This window comes from Macrobrachium nipponense, chromosome 25 (genome assembly GCF_015104395.2).
Source record: "Macrobrachium nipponense isolate FS-2020 chromosome 25, ASM1510439v2, whole genome shotgun sequence".
Lineage (NCBI taxonomy): Eukaryota > Metazoa > Arthropoda > Malacostraca > Decapoda > Palaemonidae > Macrobrachium > Macrobrachium nipponense.
Window position 1 is genome coordinate 74,118,730 of NC_087214.1, and position 22,559 is coordinate 74,141,288.

General features: G+C 39.2%; 1 pseudogene; it reads left to right on the forward strand.

Moving 5' to 3' along the window:
• LOC135199543 (uncharacterized) overlaps positions 1-22,559 on the forward strand; it is an 86,222-nt pseudogene that overhangs the window by 57,887 nt on the left and 5,776 nt on the right.

Here is a 22,559-nt window from a genome sequence, read left to right on the forward strand (position 1 = left end):
TTTGGCCTAAATTCTACATTTCTGTTCTTTGATCTATAAGTAGCTGTGAAATAAATCCTTTCGCTCCACAGCTGGTTGTGCTGGATTGGCTGACAGTGAACGCTGTGATGGACGCTGGCATTGTGAAAATGGTGAAGATGAACTTGGATGCTTTGGTGAGTTTCTTTTCTCTGTCAGACAAAGATTTTGTTCACTTTTCATGCATTTCCTTTGGTCTCTTCATATTTAACGGTCTAGCTTCTATCAACATTTACATTACTATAGTAGTTGGTCACCTTTTCTTTAAGAACTGATTATTCAAGATAACTGTTTGCAAATTTCAGAATGTGACTAAGTTACCTCAATAAGTATAGCAATAATGAAGAGACAATGCTTCTACTGTACTATACAAATGATAGTCAAAAACAGTGATGATCAGAAGTAAGAGCAAAATGACAAGCAAATTGTATGTTAGTATTTGTTTCCTTTTGTAGGTATAGATTCTCCTCATTAACCTCCAGTAATACCCAATGAATAATTGTGCATTAATCTGAAATGATGTAGTAATTCTTGTTCTTATATTGGTTAAAATATTATCAAAGTGTTAAGGGAATTTTTGTCCAGTACAGTTTTTTTGTTAATTGCTTTTGTAGGATTGATCAACATGTTTGTAAAGTCCTGATTACTTTTGTTTCTGGCTGAAATACAGAATATTTACTTATATCCTGATGTATGCTTGTTTAACAATTGGTGATTATTTTCCTAATGGTGATTTCTGCTGAAGATGGGTTGAACAGTTGTTAACTAATTGCTTAATAGGAATGGCTAAGAAACTCCTGATCATTTTGTTTATCAGTGTGAAATTAAGAATACAGTATTCATTTATAGATTAACTTATGCAGGAGTATGATGATTATTTTCTCAAATGTATTTCCTTCTAAAGATGGGATCCACTGTGAATTTTACCTCAGGGTGTGAGGCTGACGAGTGGTGGTGCGGTGAAGACACCGATTGCTACAAGAGCGCAAGACGCTGTGATGGAATCCTCCGACTGCCGGAATCGTGCCGATGAAGTTTATTGCAGTAAGAACTGAGGATGTATTTGTTGTGTTGTATGATAAATTGTGTGCAGTATTAAATAGTGTTAGACATGCTTATATGAAGTACAAGCCCTTGACATTTGACTTTGACTTGTGCCAGTCTGCTTGTTGGTATACTATGTACAGTGGACCCGCCGTATTCGCGTTCTCCAGATTCGCGGATTTCTCTCGGGGCCATGCTTACCCATTATTTGCGGGGGATTTGCCTATTCACAGGATTTTTCCAGCAAAAATAATCACTAATTAGTGTATTTTGATGTTATTTTCATGACTAAACAAATTTTTATGGTACAAAATAGATTTACTAATTTTCAAATATTAAATATTGATTAAACTGTATTAGTAAGTTTAATAAGATTAAATGATATCACATAATAATAAAAACAGTAATTCTCTCTCTCTCTCTCTCTCTCTCTCTCTCTCTCTCTCTCTCTCTCTCTACAGAGATGTATTTTTTTTATGATAAATAAATGATTTACGATAGTCAAATATTAATATTATTGTATACAGCAGTAATATCAATTCATTAAAGAAAATACTAATGAGAATTAGTGAGGTTTTAGTTTATAAATTTGAAAAATTATATAAGAATGAAGGCAATCCCAGTCCTCTCTCTCTAACTCTAGGCACTAAAGCTGTCAAATATATCAAGTAATGGAACCCGAGGGGGAGGAGCTGTTGTGTTGTTGCCACCAAGTGTTCATGCAGTCTCTCTCTCTCTCTCTCTCTCTCTCTCTCTCTCTCTCTCTCTCTCTCTCTCTCCTGTTTACTGAGACTCAAGAATTTTTATAGTACATGTACTATATGTTTATAATACTTTCAAATAATAATAATAATAATAATAATAATAATAATAATAATAATAATAATAAAAAGGATCTTTACCATAATTTCCTCAGTCTACTCAGCTGTAAATGAGTACCTATCCCTGATGGGGTAGGGTCCAGCTATGGGTTAAATAGCAAAACTCAGCAATGACGGAGAGAGGATATAGAAGAAGATTGGTCAACATCTGGAATGAGAGGAATAACACCCCCCAAACAGAGCAGAGGCTGGCAGACCAAGTAAGGAACATAAAGAAAAAGAACTGGCTCTCCCCAACAGAAAGAGAGGAACTGGAAAGGGAAATGTCACACGACAACGAATTACACGAAGACGAACTGAGAGACGATGCCACAGAAGACGACAGGTGGGAGGATGAGGTAATCAAACAACGACACGAAGAAACACAGACGAAGTAACAGAGAGGATGGAATGGGTAGAAAAGATTAGACAATGGATGGAGCCAGATACAGAGAGAACAAAGATCCCCTCCATGAAAGCCTACAACACCAAGAAATTAAGGGAGAAAACAAGTGAGGTCCAATGAAATAATGGGCATAATACACACCACCAGTATCACAGAAACAAATAACTTGACATATGCAGGAGCAGATTAGTAGCAGAACTGATGGGGATTCGAACACCAACACCACCAGCACAACCAACCCAACAGAAACCAAAACAGCAACCTCCTTGGAAAAGGCGCCTGGAAAAGCAAATCATGGTGATGAGATCTGACTTGAGTAAACTGAAAGAGATGGCAGAAAAAAGGCTAAGATGCAAGAAAACAAGGGAGGAACTCAACGAGAAATACAAAGTAACAAGAGAGGGGACTAAAAAAACACAATAGAAGATGTAAAACAGAGGCTTAAGGCCAAAGCACATAAGATCCAACGGTACATGAACAGGAATAAGGGATACCAACAGAACAAAACTATCGGAACCAACCAGAAAAGACTATACAGCCAACTAAGAGGGGAAGACAACCACCCAGAAATTCCTGAAGCCGAACCAAGTAAGAGACTCTGGGAAAACATATGGAGCAATCCGGTATCACACAACAAACATGCAACATGGCTCCAGGAAGTCAAGGAAGAAGAAACAGGGAGAATAAAACAAAGATTCACAGAGATCACGACAGACACAGTCAGACACCAACTAAAGAAAATGCCAAACTGGAAAGCCCCAGGTCCTGATGAAGTCCATGGATACTGGCTCAAAAACTTCAAGGCCCTACACCCACGAATAGCAGAACAACTCCAGCATTGTATCTCAAATCACCAAGCACCCAAATGGATGACCACAGGAAGAACATCCTTAGTACAAAAGACAAGAGTAAGGGAAATATAGCCAGTAACTACATGCCTATCACCTGCCTACCAACCTAATGTGGAAGTTACTAACAGGTATCATCAGTGAAAGGCTATACAACTACCTAGAGGAGACAAACACCATCCCCACCAACAGAAAGGCTTGCAGAAGGAAGTGTAGGGGCACAAAAGACCAGCTCCTGATAGACAAAATGGTAATGAAGAACAGTAGGAGAAGGAAAACCAACCTAAGCATGGCATGGATAGACTATAAGAAAGCCTTCGACATGATACCACACACATGGCTAATAGAATGCCTGAAAATATGGGGCAGAGGAAAACACCATCAGCTTCCTCAAAAATACAATGTGCAACTGGAATACAATACTTACAAGCTCTGGAATAAGACTAGCAGAGGTTAATATCAGGAGAGGGATCTTCCAGGGCGACTCACTGTCCCCACTACTCTTCGTAGTAGCCATGATTCCCATGACAAAAGTACTACAGAAGATGGATGCCGGGTACCAACTCAAGAAAAGAGGCAACAGAATCAACCATCTGATGTTCATGGACGACATCAAGCTGTATGGTAAGAGCATCAAGGAAATAGATACCCTAATCCAGACTGTAAGGATTGTATCTGGGGACATCAGGATGGAGTTTGGAATAGAAAAATGTGCCTTAGTCAACATACAAAACGGCAAAGTAACAAGAACTGAAGGGATAAAGCTACCAGATGGGAGCAACATCAAACACATAGATGAGACAGGATACAAATACCTGGGAATAATGGAAGGAGGGGATATAAAACACCAAGAGATGAAGGACACGATCAGGAAAAGAATATATGCAGAGACTCAGGGCGATACTCAAGTCAAAACTCAATGCCGGGAAATATGATAAAAGCCATAAACACATGGGCAGTGCCAGTAATCAGATAGGGCGCAGGAATAGTGGAATGGACGAAGGCAGAACTCTGCAGCATAGATCAGAAAACCAGGAAACATATGACAATACACAAAGCACTACCCCAGAACAAATACGGACAGACTATACATAACACGAAAGGAAGGAGGGAGGGGACTACTAAGTATAGAGGACTGCGTCAACATCGAAAACAGAGCACTGGAGGGGCAATATCTGAAAACCAGTGAAGACGAGTGGCTAAAGAGTGCATGGGAAGAAGGACTAATAAAAGTAGATAAAGACCCAGAAATATACAGAGACAGGAGAAAGACAGACAGAACAGAGGACTGGCACAACAAACCAATGCACGGACAATACATGAGACAGACTAAGGAACTAGCCAGCGATGACAATTGGCAATGGCTACAGAGGGGAGAGCTAAAGAAGGAAACTGAAGGAATGATAACAGCGGCACAAGATCAGGCCCTAAGAACCAGATATGTTCAAAGAACTATAGACGGAAATAACATCTCTCCCATATGTAGGAAGTGCAATACGAAAAATGAAACCATAAACCACATAGCAAGTGAATGCCCAGCACTTGCACAGAACCAGTACAAAAAGAGGCATGATTCAGTAGCAAAAGCCCTCCACTGGAGCCTGTGCAAGAAACATCAGTACCTTGCAGTAATAAGTGGTTACGAGCACCAACCTGAAGGAGTGATAGAAAACGATCAGGCAAAGATCCTCTGGACTATGGTATCAGAACGGATAGGGTGATACGTGCAAACAGACCAGACGTGACGTTCATTGACAAAGTCAAGAAGAAAGTATCACTCATTGATGTCGCAATACCATGGGACACCAGAGTAAAGAGAAAGAGAGAGGGAAAAAATGGATTAGTATCAAGATCTGAAAATAGAAATAAGAAGGATATGGGATATGCCAGTGGAAATCTTACCCATAATCATAGGAGCACTAGGCACGATCCCAAGATCCCTGAAAAGGAATCTAGAAAAACTAGAGGCTGAAGTAGCTCCAGGATCATGCAGAAGAGTGTGATCCTAGAAACGGCACACATAGTAAGAAAAGTGATGGACTCCTAAGGAGGTAGGATGCAACCCGGAACCCCACACTATAAATACCACCCAGCCGAATTGGAGGACTGTGATAGAGCAAAAAAAAAAAAAAAAAAAAAAAAAAAAAAAAAAAAAAAAAAAATAATAATATAATAATAATAATAATAAAACTGTAATGAAAAAATTTGTATGTGGTAGTATGTATTTTAATTCCATTTCACTTGTGAGGATAACTCTTTCTTACTGAGATGAGAGAATTTGTATGGTAGATGCATTTGTTTATTGATATTATCAAATAATAATAATAATAATAACTAATTTCAAATGAAAATTCTTCTTGTTGTCTTTTTCTGTATCAATTTCCCTACCTTCTCATAACGCCAGTGACGCTCGGAGCTGGAAAGCTGTCAAATATGTCAAGTAACGGTGCCATACAATGGTCAACAAATTTAATGGTTTTTATGCAATATCTCTTCTCTCTCTCTCTCTCTCTCTCTCTCTCTCGCTCTCCTTCTCCTCTTCTCCTCTCTCTCTCTCGTCTCTCTCTTCTTCTCTCTCTCTCATACTGAGATGAGATAATTTTTATGGTACATGTATATATTAAGTTTATTATTAATATTTTCCAATAATAATATATAATATGTACAGTAGTACCTTGAGATACGAAAGGCTCAACTTACGAAAAATCCAAGTTACGAAAGCCAATACGAAAAATTTTACTGCTCTACATACGAAAAGTTTTCAAGATACGAAAGGTTGTTGCTATAAAGTCCCGAGATTCGCCCGGACCACCGAGAACAATTTTAAAACTCCCGCGCCACCAACTGAGTAAACTCGCCACCATCCTCCCACTCTCCCATTGGTTCCTGATGCTAGTCACCCCATAAGGTCCTGCTCTCCTATTGGTCAGCATCTACCCCTTGTGCTTTAAGTATTCTATTGGTAAAAGGTTGCAGTAAATTGAAAAACTTAGTCTTCATGCAATACATTTAATAGAAAAAAAACATTAGGTAAAGATAGAATAAAGGATAGAAATGAATGGTTATTATACTGTTTGGTAGTTTCAGTAGTTGAAGAGAGATAATGAAAATTTATGGCTTACTGTGTAAAAGTGATTGCTTGGCGATCGTTCGATACTCGTAAGTGCTAGATGTAAACAGACGTTTGGAAGCTTTTTTTTTTTGTTTGTTTATTATAGTTAATGGTTACTTAATAATTATTTGAAATGAGTACATGCAATACATTTAATAAAAAAAATGTGAATTAGATATCATAAAATATAAATTAAATCAGACTGCCAACAAATAAGCATTTTTTAGAATTATTCTTCTGTAAGTTCTGTTTTATTATTACGTTACGTATACGTATCACGTATGTTTCATTATAGCTGTCAGTAACTCGGTATCTCCGTTAAGTAAAGATAGAATAAAGAATAGAAATGAATGGTTATTATACTGTTTGTTCATGAAACTTACCTGTCAGATATATATATAGCTGTATTTTTCCGAATCCGACAGAAATTTAAACACTTACGACACACGCAGTGGGAGTCAGGTGGTTAGTACCCATTCCCGCCGCTGGGAGGCGGGTATCAGGAATCATTCCCATTTTCTATTCATAATTTTTCTGTCGCCGGTGCTGAAAACACCTGTTTTCAGTACCTCCGTCTTAGGATTTTGGAAACTTCATTGCCGCTAAGTATCCTAATTGTCTTTTGATTTATTTACTTGGATTTGTGGCTAGGCATACGCTATCTTAAATTGATTTGAATTTGATTCATTTTTGCATAAAATATCTGAATCTAGTTAGGCTAGTTTCAGACGGGGTTGTCTGCAAAGATAGGGTGTGGCTACCGAAAGCTTCGGTAGATTCGCACTTGGTATGTACGAGGGGTATGGGTCTTGCTTCTTTGTTGAGATTTGTCATGTAAGGAGTGTGAGACTTTGTCTATTCCGTAAGATTCGTATGTACGCAATTAATCAGTAATCATGTCTAATTCCGTAAGGAAGACGTATGATTCGTATGTACGCAATTAATCAGTAACAAAAGTCAGGGTAGTGAACCTGCTAACCTTCCTGTAGACTTTATTTTGCATAACCCTGTAGTATGGCCTACGGGCTATGTATATGTCTACGAGAGATGCTCGCTCTCCTTCATTGCTGTGAAGTGCTACTTCTGTAATTGTTACTCCTCAACCCTGCAGTGTTAGCCTTCGGGCCCTAAGCAGTGTCTGTAGAGAAATTGCCTTTCTCTGATACTCCTTCGATTCGTAACTTAGAATCGAAAGTGCTTGCTTTAGAGAGTAAAAGTGAAGTGCAGAAGTGCAGTGATACCCCTTGTGTAGTGGAGGGTGCGTCAGATCGGCCTCGTTTCGCCTCTAGGCCGGGACCTCTGCTTGACTCCCAGAACCAGGGAGAGAGCATGTCGAAAGCCGAAGGAGGGTTACGAGGAACCCCCACCGATCTGGCGTGCCTTCGGCAGTTTCTGATGAAAATCCACAGACTGCCTAAGTGCGTGCACGTGCACGAATCCTGAAGGGATGCCTTCTCGTCCTCCGAAGCGTCCTCCCCGCGCAGGGGTTGAGCTTTCGGAAGGACTCGCGCCCTCTAAATAGAAGCTTTATAGAAGAGGACGCTTCACGTCCTCTCTCTCTCTCTCTCTCGTTATGCGTTTCAGTGAGAAGTAAGAATGGCGAACGTCGCCTGAACTCGTGTCCGTCTTTCCACCGAGAAATACGTAAAAGAAGTCATAGTAGCAGTAAGCTTTTGAGAGCGGACGCCCTAAAGCCAGGGAGCGCGCGTAGTGCACCCAAGCGCGTGCCAGTAGGAGGCCGAGCGTGCGCGACAGTGGAAGCCGAAGCCAGGGGCGCGCGGGTGCACGCCAAGCGCGTGCCAGTGGACGCCGAGCAACGTCCGCGCGCCAGTGGACGCCGAGCGCGCTCCAGTGGACGCCGAGCGTGCACCAGCGCACGCCAGGTGTGTCGCCTGGCTGAACGTTTCTGTTGAACTCTTCAAGCTCTTTGTTTCAGATTGGGCTTAAAGAATTTTACCTCTACCTTCGATGATACCTTCTACCTCACCTGCAAAGAATGTGAAGTAGGCAGTGCTTCGGAGTAAGCTTAAAGTGAACAGACAACTTCTTCTTCGAAACCCAGCAAGACATCGGGTTTCGTGAATTCAAGAGGTCTCTGTCAATTAATATTGCTTTTCGCATAGGTGGATGGAGTTAAGGAAAGCTCAAGGGAAGTTCTCGTTTGCTCTACGCAAGCTTTGCCATTCTGCCAATAAATTTAAGTTGCCACTACCGCAGTCAAGACTTTGCGATAAGGCAGTTACGGGTTATAAAGGCTCGATGTCCTGCACGTCAGGACTCTCGGCAACGTTCAGTAGGATTCTTGCAAAGGCACTCATCAAAAGTACGCTCTTCAGGAAAGCGCAAGACAGGACTGCCTTTGCCATACTGCCAATAAATTTTAAGCTTTAGCAGGCATTAGTTGTGATACGGGAGAGGAAGCTGGTTGGAGAGTTTCTTCCTCTTCCCAGGATAATTTTGCCCGCTTTTTAGCCCATCTGGGAAAAGAAAGGGCTTTTCAGATGATAGATTTTGTTAGTTCCTAGTCGGGACTACGCTGCCGAATTGAACATCGTCGTTCTACCTGACGTAAGCCCAGTCTTCTTAACAGGATTCTTGCCCCTTCCTCGTTTGAGACGGGAATCGGAAAATAAAATGCTCGACTTCCTGGATTACGTTTTGTCAATTCAGTGACTTTCCCCCATTGACAATATACTATCGTTTTGTCAAGTAAGTGGGTATCCCCTCATTGACAAAATATCTCTTTGTCCCGTTAATGGGTTAGTTCTCATTGACAAACATCTCATTAACTTGATATTGCGTAAGCGAATAAGCTCTTATTGACAAGATTCGGAAGAGCTCTCATTCGTCATTCGCAGACTCGTACAAGAAATAGACTTGTAGACTACGTCAATGAACCCTTATGTCCAATAACATAAGAAGCTTGAGCTGACTGCTTCGATTCTCCTAAGTTTTGTTCATGAAACTTGCCTGTCAGATATGTATGTAGCTGTATTTCCGAATTCAGCTATATATATGTCTGCCAGGTGAGTATGAACAAACTTTATTGTGCGTTATTTTATTTCTGGTTGGTTCAAGTCATATACGCTTGCTGTAGTTACCTCTTCGGATGGCAACCGAGAGGTCTATGGTCCATTTTAAGGACATTTAATCGTTACTCCCTGCAGCCTTCCAGGAGTTTCCGATTTATCTTTTACCGTTGTATGGTAGTGTTCTGACGACACAAACGCATCTATATATTTAGCGTTTCTGTTCGCTTAAATATACCAGCTTGAGAGTCTCTTTATGCTAAAAAATAACGGACCTTTTTCTTCATAGAATAGGGTAGCTGGCAACCCAGGCATAAAGTTAAGAGACGACTATGACGGACGATCGTAAGCTGCTGCTGTCACTGTCTTCTCCTCCAGTCCAAACGAGTCAGTACCAACTCGTTCGCTGTCATGGCGCGGTAGGTTAAGTCTCTCTCTCCTGCGGGATTGACTGACTAACCGTATCTCTGTGCTGGCAGTTACGTCTCTCTCTCTCCTGCGGGATTGACTGACGAACTGTATCTCTGCCCTACAATCACGGACTTTAGCCTAAGATTGAGGGGATTTCTTACATGAATGAATAAACATTGCATTCGTTTGGCCTTAATATGTTCTACAGAGATATCTTACTCCTTTCGGTGCTCGTTACCGCACGGTATAGGACTACGAGTCTACCACAACATTGCACTATTATATGCTCTCTTGCTTAGGCAAAGCGCAGCCTTATTAGGGAAGTAAACATACTGTGTGGAGGGGAATGGATGAGCTTGCTGGGGACCATTTCCTTCTAAAGAAGTTTGTTTCCCTGAATAGACTGCAATTCAGACCTCTAGTTGTTCCTACCGGGAAACTGAAATTTTATTAAAGATCTAGGAATGATTCTGAACATCTCTCGGTGTGTTAAGTATCTCTTGAGGTGATAGAAAGAAGGTGCCAGACATCTGGAGAGGGTTTCAGATGTCCTGGATCATAATCTGAAAGAAGTGGAAGCAATTCAGTCGTCCCTCCAGTCCTCGAAACGAGTTTTTGGAACCATGGTCCATATCAACTCTGATCTTCCACAGCTCTCTCATATCTTAGGAAGTATCTTCTCTCGGTCCCGGTTCGGGTTTACGAGAAAGAGCCTATTATAACAACAGGCGTAGAATGGAACGATCCTCTAGAGGTTCGTTACAGGATTGCAAAAGTCCGTTCGAATCGTCTCGATCGAAGGCAGCAACTACTGACTTCCGAGTGGAATCTTTCTTTAGAAGTATGTTGAGAGTGTGTGGAGACTTTAGGGACGTCCTTTCATTCATCTCTTCGCTAGGTTGAGGACGAAGAGGCTTCTTCTCTCTGCTCCCTTATTCCTCGATCCGGGAGCGGTAACATTAAACGCCATCCTATGATATTGAACGGGGATGGATGTTTAGTCTCTTTTCCCCTTTTTCAATCGCTTAGGAAATGTAAATAAGATGATTTATATCATCACAGGGAGCGACAATGACGCTAATCGCCCCATGTTGGTCCTTCAAGACCCTAGATTCACAGGAGGTCACGTCCTTCCAAGGCGGACACCCTTTTCCGAGAGAGTCGGTCTCCTTTAACACGAAAGGTACTATAACCTCTCCGCTCTGAGTCTGACTACGTTCAGACTATCGAGATGTTGACAGCATAAGATTGCAGTCTTCCCTTTTCCTTTCCATTTGAAGAATGGGATAAGCTGGCAGTCACAACTATTAAAGAATACGCAAATATGTGTTGACGGCCTTTGGGCTCAGAGATTTGCTTCTGTCAAACAACAAAGCCCTTCACGATCTTTGAGTTCTGTGAAATCTCGAAACTCGCCTCACCATCTACTTTTTGTCTCACCTGTTTTCTCGGAGTCAGACACTCGTGCGAGATCAGGAGACATATAGTAGCCCTGAGTTTCTTGTTGACGAAGTCGGTTGCGTTTATACACCCCCGATAATCGTTTAACATGAGACCAGGTTGGACTGTCAGGCATTCGTCCTTTGGGACTGAATCGCCTTTTTGCTCCTCGCTCCTTTCTCCTGGCACCAGAAGTCGAGTCAGGAGTGGCTCAGGAGTTGATTCGCTAACGACGTTGGGTTGCGTTGATACACCCCAAGGTTGCTTAGCTTGAATCGCCCAGGCAGTCCAGACACTCATCCTTCAGCGAAGAATAGTGGCCTTATGGTCTTCAGGGTACAGCCTTGCTGTCCTTGATTCGTCTGACTGGTCAACTGGTCGGTCACCTGACGTTAGTACAGACGGACTGACTGTGCATGTCCAGATCGAAGCTTTCAAGATGGAACTTAGACATAGTCTGAAGTTCTTGATGTCAAAGCATTCGAACATCTCCTACCTGTTAACTTCTTGCATGTGATCAGGAAGGCATTTTTCTAACCACCCTAGATACGACAAAGAGGGTCAGGGTGAGATTTTAAGCCATCGTCACAAGTTTTGGCTTTAGAGAACACGAAGGCGGTGTGCTCTCTAAGCGTTTTCGTTATGGCCTAAGAATGGAAACCCGTTTTGTCCTTGGGCCAGGAGCTTGGAAGCAAGGATGGCACAAGTTAGTGGGCAGGAGCCAGAGAGAGTCCTGTGCCCTGTCAGGTCTCTCAAGTTTTATCTACATAAAACTCAAGAAAGTCGAAGTCGTACGGACAATCTGCAGTGTTCCGAAAAGACCAGACTTGCCCATATCGAAGAACACCCTGGCTTTATTGTTAAGGAGGTCTTTCAAAAAAGCTCCTTCTTTGTGTTTGCACAAAGATTTGAAATCTTTTGATTTGAATGCTCACGAGGTTGAGGGCAGCGGCCTCGGAAGCATTCAACAGAGCATGGCACTCAGCAACATCCTGAGTACCATGTTTTAGCGAAGCAACTCTGTGTTCAATTCACACTCCCTGCGAGATGTGAAGATGGCATATGAGATCTGCTGCTCGCTAGGGCCATACGTGTCTGCAGACACAATCTTGGGGGCAAGAAGTACCACTCATCCTATCCTGTAGAAAATGGTTAGGAAGAGCTCTTAATTTAGTAGTTGAGTCGCCGACAACGGCGACTTCTTAACTCTTAAGCCTTGTTAACACACCTAACTTGGCTAGTGGGTCAGGTGGTGATATATATTTTTATATATATATTTATTTTACTTCTTAGCCCTCATGGTATGGTCAATATGGTCTAGTCACGTCGTGGTCTCGCCCCTGTTGACAGATCATCTGGAGTGCACCAGCTATATAGGTCTCTACCTCGCTGGCAACTCTAGTAGCACAAGCAGACTTACGCGGCAGTAACCACGAAGTCAGCTATGCTAACAGTAAGGAATCAAGATATCAATTATCTGCATATATATATGTTTCCTAAATCTTCTATTCTGTCTACTCCCACCACCAAAGGTGGGATTCAGCTATATATATATCTGACAGGTAAGTTTCATGAACAAAATGATATTGTAATGATACAATTAAGTTTGTTCATACTTACCTGGCAGATATATATAATCAAGTACCCACCCACCTCCCCTCAGGAGACAGTGGAAATAAAAATTATGAATAGAAAATGGGAATGATTCCTGATACCCGCCTCCCAGCGGCGGGAATGGGTACTAACCACCTGACTCCCACTGCGTGTGTCGTAAGTGTTTAAATTTCTGTCGGATTCGGAAAAATACAGCTATATATATATCTGCCAGGTAAGTATGAACAAACTTAATTGTATCATTACAATATCATTTTGGTGGTTTCATTAGTTGAAGAGAGATACTAATGACAATTTATGGCTTACTGTGTGCTAGGAAAAATGATTGCTTGGCGCTCGTTCCATACTCGTAAGACGGGTAATAGCTGAATGTAAACAATCGATTGGAAGGTTTGTTTTTTGTTTGTTTGTGTATTATAGTTAATGATTAATTAATAATTATTTGAAATGAGTACATACTGATTATTTATACATTTTATTGGCATATTCTAAGCTTTTAGCTCTTAGGTTTAGATGTCAGAATCCATAGACTAGGCTACAGTAGAACCGCTAACATAGGCTAGGCTTATGCTAAGGGACATATGCAAAGTCCTAATATATGCAGTAAAAATGGGGTTGAACATTATATGCAGTTGAATATTACTCAAGTATGTACAGTATTTTGCCTTTTTGGAGTCATATTTCTTCTGTCGTAACCCTAGAACATGTGTTTTAGGCCTTGAAATAAAATTCATATGTGAGTATTTTAAATACAATAATCTTTCCATTTCACTCTTTTAAATACTGTAAGGACAATTCTCTCTCTCTCCCCTCTCTCGACTCCTCTCCTCTTCCTCCCCCTCCCGCCTCTCTCCTTCTCTTCCCCGTCTTCTCTCCTCTCTCTCTCTCTCTCTCTCTCTCTCTCTCTCTCTACAGTAATGTTAAGGATTCGGTAGTGAGTAGTTTCGCAGATGACACAAGAATAAGTAGAGAAATTACTTGTGATGAAGATAGGAACGCTCTACAAAGAGACCTTAACAAAGTATATGATTGTGCAGAGGTAAATAGGATGGTATTTAACTCTGATAAATTTGAATCAATAAATTATGGAGACAGAGAAAGAAAGCTATATGCATATAGGGGACCTAATAATGAGACAATCACAAATAAGGAAGCAGTTAAAGACCTTGGTGTGATGATGAATAGGAACATGTTATGTAATGATCAAATAGCAATTCTGTTGGCAAAATGTAAAGCAAAAATGGGAATGTTGTTACGGCACTTCAAAACAAGAAAAGCTGAACACATGATTATGCTTTATAAAACATATGTTCGTAGTCCACTTGAATATTGCAATATGATATGGTACCCACACTATCAAAAGGATATTGCACAAATAGAGAGTGTACAAAGGTCCTTTACAGCTAGAATAGAAGAAGTTAAGGACCTTGACTACTGGGAAATCCTTAAAATTATATAGTCTAGAAAGGAGAAGAGAACGCTACATGATAATTCAGGCATGGAAACAGATAGAAGGAATAGCAGAAAACATCATGGAACTAAAAATATCAGAAAGAGCAAGCAGAGGTAGATTAATAGTGCCCAAAACTATACCAGGAAAAATAAGGAAAGCACACAGGACATTAATCCACTACGCACCAGCATCGATAATGCAGCGTCTATTCAATGCGTTGCCAACTCATCTGAGGAATATATCAGGAGTGAGTGTAGATGTGTTTAAGAATAAGCTCGACAAATATCTAAACTGCATCCCAGACCATCCAAGATTGGAAGATGCAAAATATACCGGAAGATGTACTAGCAACTCTCTGGTAGACATTAGAGGTGCCTCACACTTAGGGACATGGGGCAACCCGAACGAACTGTAAGGTAAGGTCTGTAAGGTAAGATACGTATCTCATAGTGGCAACCCTCTCTCTCTCTCTCTCTTGGCTGAAAGTGCTAGAAGTACATATGTATGTACGTACAGTATATACCTTTAAGGGTACTAATGTTTAGGGTTACTTTGAAATTATATTAATACAATCTCTAAGATTAATACATTTATATGATAATAATTTAAGGTAAATTTGATGTAGGATGTTACATAAGGTATACATTGGTTGTTCGGCTCTCTCTCTCTCTCTCTCTCTCTCTCTCTCTTGCTTTCCTCGCTCTATCTCTCTCTCTCTCTCTCTCTCTCTCTCTCTCTCTCTCTGTTATTGGCTGTTTATATATTTCTAATGGTAAAATGTTTAAGATGACTTTGAAATGATATTTATAATACCAATTCAATGGTATATTTGATGTAGGATGATACTTTTAAGTATAGTACGTACATTTGGTATTTGAACTTTCAAGATAGGCAGATAGTATAGGCGTTTTTAGAAGGAAGTCTAACTATTCACGGGGGTGCCTGGTACACATCCCCCGCGAACACTGGGGGAACACTGTACTCCCAATCACACATACACACACAAACTGAAAACAAACAAACACAGCGCCTCAGTGGCATGGTTGATATGGTATTAGCATCCCACCTCGGTGGTCGCGGGTTTGATTCTCGGCCATTCCATTGAGGAGTGAGAGATATGTATTTCTGGTGATAGAATTTCACTCTCAACGTGGTTCGGAAGTCACGTAAAGCCGTTGGTCCCGTTGCTGAATAACCACAAACAAAACAAAAACAAAACAAACAAACTGAAAACACAAAGAATCACGGACAAACAAAGCAACCGGCTTGGAAGGAGAGCAAAAGCGTCTAATCTCCAAGGCAGTCAAAGAAATACTAACACGTTACGAGGTGCTTGCATTGTCGACGACCAACCTTCACCTTGTATACATACTTAAGAGTTACCAGATCTCACAGATTCCATGCTATACAATCTTTGATTGCTTTATCCGGTTACCATCTGGCACGACAAGATTTATCCTATTGTTAAGACCTCAGGTTTGTTAGCTATGAAAAATACAAATTGATTGAAAGTTTCTCATATTTTAAGTTATTTGAGAATGCCTTTAGAGCAGTGGGGCCCAGGAGCTAGTCTTTGCTTACTGTGAGAACTTAGGCAAAATCATAGACAAAATTCCTGCTTTGTGTACGAGTTGTTTGCCAAAAATTGACATTTTTTAATCTGTGGGCTGTGAGCAGTGCCTCAGGTTTTCATGATATAAGAAATCATATCCACAGTTTTTTATGTGTGGAATGTAGTAGTTTCTTGTTGAATTGGAATTTTTGCTGATTTCTCTGCAAGAAAGCTATGCTTACTTCATATAGAAGAGCAAATACTATAAGAGAATTTTTCTGTATTTTTCTATAGAAAAATACTTGGAATAAGTAGCAAAATTTGTAATTAGTCTACCCTCAATGTAAATATGATTGTAATTATTGATGCCAGAATGTGTGATCTTGGATATTATGTTGTCAAATAACTTAATCTTTATGAATATTATTTTTGGAATTGTAAAGTTTATCTATTAGGGAACATCAGCTTCTTATACATGTCAGCAATAGTATTTTTTCATCACAATCATTTTCTTGTACACTGACTTGTACCATGCAAAATTACCGTATTACAAGAAAATTGCAATGCCATATACAGTAGTACCTCGAGATACGAAAGGCTCAACTTACGAAAAATCCAAGTTACGAAAGCCAATACGAAAAATTTTACTGCTCTACATACGAAAAGTTTTCAAGATACGAAAGGTTGTTGCTATAAAGTCCCGAGATTCGCCCGGACCACCGAGAACAATTTTAAAACTCCCGCGCCGCCAACTGAGTAAACTCGCCACCATCCTCCCGCTCTCCCATTGGTTCCTGATGCTAGTCACCCCATAAGGTCCTGCTCTCCTATTGGTCAGCATCTACCCCTTGTGCTTTAAGTATTCTATTGGTAAAAGGTTGCTGTAAATTGAAAAACTTATTCATGCAATACATTTAATAAGAAAAAAAACATTAGGTAAAGATAGAATAAAGAATAGAAATGAATGGTTATCATACTGTTTGGTAGTTTCAGTAGTTGAAGATAATGAAAAGTTATGGCTTACTGTGTAAAAGTGATTGCTTGGTGATCATTCGATACTAGTAAGTGCTGGATGTAAACAGACGTTTGGAAGCTTTTTTTTTTTTATTATTATTATAGTTAATGGTTACTTAATAATTATTTGAAATGAGTACATGCAATACATTTAATAAAAAAATTGTGAATTAGATATCAGAAAATATAAAATAAATCAGTCTGCCAACAAATAGGTATTTTTTAGAATTCTTCTTCTGTTTTATTATTACGTTACGTATTACGCATGTTTCGTTACAGCTATCAGTAACTCGGTATCTCCATTAGGTAAAGATAGAATAAAGAATAGAAATGAGTGGTTATTATACTGTTTGGTGGTTTCATTAGTTGAAGAGAGATATTAATGACAATTTATGGCTTACTGTGTGCTAGGAAAAATGATTGCTTGGCGCTCGTTCGATACTCATAAGAATGTAAACAATCGATTGGAAGGTTTGTTTTTTCATTGTTTGTGTATTATAGTTAATGATTAATTAATAATTATTTGAAATGAGTACATACTGATTATTTATACATTTTATTGGCATATTCTAAGCTTTTAGCTCTTAGGTTTAGATGTCAGAATCATAGACTAGGCTACAGTAGCAACCGCTAACATAGGCTAGGCTTATTGCTAAGGGACATATGCTAAAGTCCTAATATACTATGCAGTAAAAATGGGGTTGAACATTACATGCAGTTGAATATTACTCAAGTATGTACAGTATTTAGCCTTTTTGGAGACATATTTCTTCCGTCGTAACCCTAGAACATGTGTTTTAGGCCTGGAAATATAATTTACTGGGGTGTTTTTGGAGGGCTTGGAACGGATTAGCCATTTTACATGTAAAATGTGTTCCAAGATACGAAAAACTCATAATACGAAGGCCGTCTCGGAACGGATTAATTTCGTATCTCGAGGTACCACTGTACACTACTGTAATTTTGCATTCATATTGGCAATAGCGGCCCAAAATACTTGCTTTAATCAGGCAATAATTATTTACATTCTTGCAGATTGTTTCAACCAGACTCGTTGTGGGCCAAATTCAGAATTTTGCTACGATGCAAAAACACAGCGCTGCGATGGGATTCTTCACTGCCCAAATGGGAATGATGAAATGGACTGTGGTATGTACAGCTAGATTAAGCTGTGTGTGTTGTTATTTTTTTTTTTTACTTATTCTTTCAACTTTGTTTTGTAAGTACAATAATTGTTATATGGTTATGGTAATCCAGTTTTACAGGAAAATTATACATTTCATATTGATTCATGTAACAGATGTGTGAAGGAAATATAAAGAAAAGATAATTATGTTTAGAAAGCTGTTATCGTGGAGTATCAGGAAATCAAATTTTCTGAAGTGTTCCATATCAATAATGATAAATATAAACATGCATTCTTTTAGGTGTAATTATGGGGGGAAATCCCTAAGTATGGGAAGTCCTAAAGTTTGTAAGCTTTTCCACATAAATTTCTATTTTGAAATTTCCAGATGAAAATTCTTGGCAGGTGCCACTTTATCTTTGAAATAAGATTAAGCTAAACTGGACTAAGAATGAAAACAAGTGCAGAGAACTTACATAATTCATGTCAGTTTCTTGTCTGGGTACTGCATGTGTGTTGTTCGCTGAAGTTAGCTCAATGGAATTTGTAAAGAACTTACATTTTAGTTTTCTTGGAGTGGGATGTAATAACATGGTCATGTGTTCATCTGTAAAAGTATTTTCTAGGAGATAGAATATAAGACCTTAGTTTTGAGTCTTGCCATACCTCTGAAATAAACAATAATGAAAACGTTGAATAGTTTCTTAGAACATGTTACCATAGCCTATTGCTTTAGGATGAAGTGTTGACTACATACATACATTTATCTAAGGAAAAAGACGACTGAATTCACTCATTTATGTTAGAGACTCCATCTCATAAGGTTGCTAGTTCAGATTCCCTCTCCTGACCCCTGTTAGCATTAAGTGTAGCTTAGGCCAATACCATCTGCTTGATTGTGTGTCTACACTCATGTCTTTTTATGTAGGTATTCTTTGCAACTCAATTAGACCTATTTTCATGCAGCAGGACATTGTCGTCACATGATTGAGTGTGGGCATGGTGGTGTTTGTTACACATCAGCTCAGCGCTGTGACGGAGTGTCTCAGTGCGCTGATGGGTCAGATGAAGCCTCTTGCACTCCACAGCTCTGCCATCCTCAGGTAAGACCTCATTCATTCCTTTATCTAGCATTCAGGATGAACTGATGATGATATCATGACAGTTCATATGGTAACGAAAGCTTTGTTTGATGATCAATTGTTGTTATAAAATATTTTAATGAGAAGATCAAGCTCCATTTTTCCAGATGCATGGTGGCTTTCCTGAAGCATTCATTCTTAAATGAAAATAAAAGATATATGACTATATATTACTAACAGTATATCTAAGAAACTTACAAGCTGCATATGATGTAGATACCAGTCATCTCACAAGTTTAATTTTAATTCTACTGGTTTCCAGCTTGGCGCTAGTATTATCCTAATGTTAAGGCCGAAGGTTTGTTAGTTATGAAAAATGCAAAGTGGTTAAAAATTTGTCATTTTTGTTACATATGGTAATGTTCTTAATTTACTTGAATTATTATACAATTATGTACTTTACCTCGAGCATCTTCTACAGAGTTTTTCCTGGTAAATACTGTGTAGGCATTATTTATATACATTATTTATATACAAAAAATTGACATACACTTATGTACATAATTTAACATTTATTTTGCAGCATGGTGCATTTTTGTGTGCAAATCATCGCTGTATTAGGGATACATGGCGTTGCGATCAGTTTGACGATTGTGGAGATGCCAGTGATGAGGAAGATTGCCTTAGGGTAAATAGATATTGAATATCTTTAGTATACTTATTCAAATTTCCATCGTTTACATTCAGAACTTTCTTGTCATATGTACACCTCTTTTTCATACCATCATATATGAAATGGCAGCATTGTTTCAGTATTCATTGGTAATTTATACGTATAAAACCTTTTCTAGTTTAGTTGTATGGCACTGCATGTAGTCTCAGTTGTTGGAAAGTCATTGGGTTTGAATATCTGTGAAAAGTTATTATGTTCTGGGAATTTCATGAAAACCCTTCCTCATCTACTTCCAGAATTCTGTGATTGTTGCAGCAGCAATGGGAGGCCTGGTGTGCTCCTTATTACTTGTAATAGCCGTTGGCTGTACTTGTCGTCTGTATGCGCTGCGAATAGGTCTCACAAGGTATCGACAGCAAGGTTATCGAGGCGGCCGTCGATCCACGCCCTTAGCACCTCTATCTCGTCTGGAGCAGCATCTTCTACAGCGGGAGCCTCCACCGTCTTATTCGGTCGCTGTGAACGACCCATCAGCAGCGTGAGTTAGACTGCTTTTGCGATTTTCTGTTTTTATAAATTGTAGCCCTTTAGTAGATTTCATCCTAACAGACTTCCTTGTATATCAGCTTTATTGATTAGGTGGTTTTACTGCAGTTCAGAAACACCCTTATGATTACATTAAAAAATCTTGGGAAGGTATAGATAGCAAAGAATGTGAGTAATGTATTGTTTGCTTGGGAATTGATATTCAAACCAATAGGATACAAAATGTTTTCAGTTTAGGCTAATAAGTTTATAAAAATTCGAAACTACATAACTCTGAAAACTAGAGATTTAATACATATGTACAACTTTTTTCACAAATGGATTGTTGGTGTGTCAAATCTGATAAACTTGCACATGGAGTTGTAATTAAGAAAGACAAATAGATTATCTAGACTTATCTAAGTTTGATAAGCTTGAAGATGAAGTTTTACTCAAGAAATACAAATAGATTATTTAGACTTATCTCTAGACTTTCTTTTCTAGTCTGTTTGGAAGCCGCCGACTAAGTAGGCAGTGGAGACGACAGCGCCGGAGGCCTCCTGCTCCCCCAGAAGGTGTTCGTCCTCCATTACCAGTGCCTATGCGAGGTCATGTAGCAGCAGGACCACTACATACATACGATACAGGTCCTGGACATGCATCAAACTTGCTCAGTGTTACAGGTAGATCATCCAAACTTGGGATCATGATAATACAGATCACTAATAATGGTTTAAATAATTTTCTGGACATTTCAGTGCTCTTTGTGCCTCTTTTGAATATGTCTCCCTTTGTTTTGTTGCTTGAGTTATGCTTCGCAACATTAACGATGTGAAGTGTTCATAGTTTGACACCAATTTAATTTTATAATTCCATTCCATGTCAGGTTCTTCACAGCTTCTTTGCTGCCCATTGTTCAGGATTTTACGTTTTTTCTTTGTTTTTTGTGGTGGACAGACTTTATTATTAAAGATTGGGATTTTAGGAAATTTTTAACTTTGCATTTTGAATAGTGAAAAGATGGATTTAGTTAGCAGTTTACATAAAGCCAGGATTTGTCGACCTTTTTTTTGTAACTCTGTTGTTAGTTAATCTACTTCCATCTTTAAGGCTGATGAAAATTAAGAATATTTGTGAATTGACAGTCAGGATGCTTATAGGAAACAGAAGGACATACTCCCTTCTCTCAGTTATGATTTTCTCTGTTGATTGGAGTATCTGTGCGTATGCAGTACGTAGGTGACCTACAAACCTCCAGAATTGGTCTACCCTAGTTTATAACGGGCCAAATTTCTTTAATTCAGATGGTTTATCCCAGTGGTTATCCGTAAGGTTGGGTTGACAAGTGGAGTCATTTCCTTGTATAAGTTCCAATGGTTATCATGCAATTTATTAATTTTTCATACAGGTGGTAACAGTGGGTGCAGAAGTAGTCGAAGTAGTGACGAAAAGGAGGCTGAGGAGGAAGCAAAGGCTTTGACACCAACTCCTGTTCCTCACACCTCGGCTCATCATGTACGTGTGGTGTATTCAACTTGTGTTCATTCACACTTTCAGCTGTCATTTCCTTTGTGTATATGTAAAGCCTGCAGAGAATCGGTTTTAAAATGTAATCTAAAGTGATAATACATAAAACATAATTGATAATGAAAAATATTAGTTTTGTAAATGTGGTGAAAGGTTGTTCATTACATTAGCAGAATTTATTGTTAGTGTTTAGGTAATTATTTATTATTTATATAATTTTGCTTTGCTTTCCCATATGGTTTATTTGTTGCTTATAGTATATAGAATTTGACATTTGAACTTTATAATTAAAGGCTTTCTGTGCAATTACGTACATTAATCAGATTCACATTTTTGAGAAATCACGGGCAAAAAAAGCAGATAAGTTTTGATCTACCTAGTTTACTTGAAATGTTTGACGGGTTTTATTTTCTCCCTCCTCATAGAGCCTACCAGGAGATCGAGATGAGGATGATGTACCTCTTCTGTCTGCTCTAGACGGTGAGATGGAAGATAGGGACGATGCCCCATTACTCGAGGTGATACTGACGTCCGAAGATTCGGCAGACGAAAGTCTGAATGAAGACGAAGCTTTGTTGCTGGATGTTACAGTAGGATCAGAGGGTTCAGGTCAGTGTTTTGTTATATATTTTTTTTTTTTTTTTTATAAATTACATGCTATATGTTTTTCTTAATGGGTAATTTAAAGCCCTGTTCAAGTGCACAATGATTGGTTACAAATAAACTAGTGCGGTGGAAATGGGATTAATGGGTATGATGATCTTCAGGAAATCCAAAGCTTTCTTGTACTATTTGTCAAGAATCCAAAAGCTACATCCACTGCCT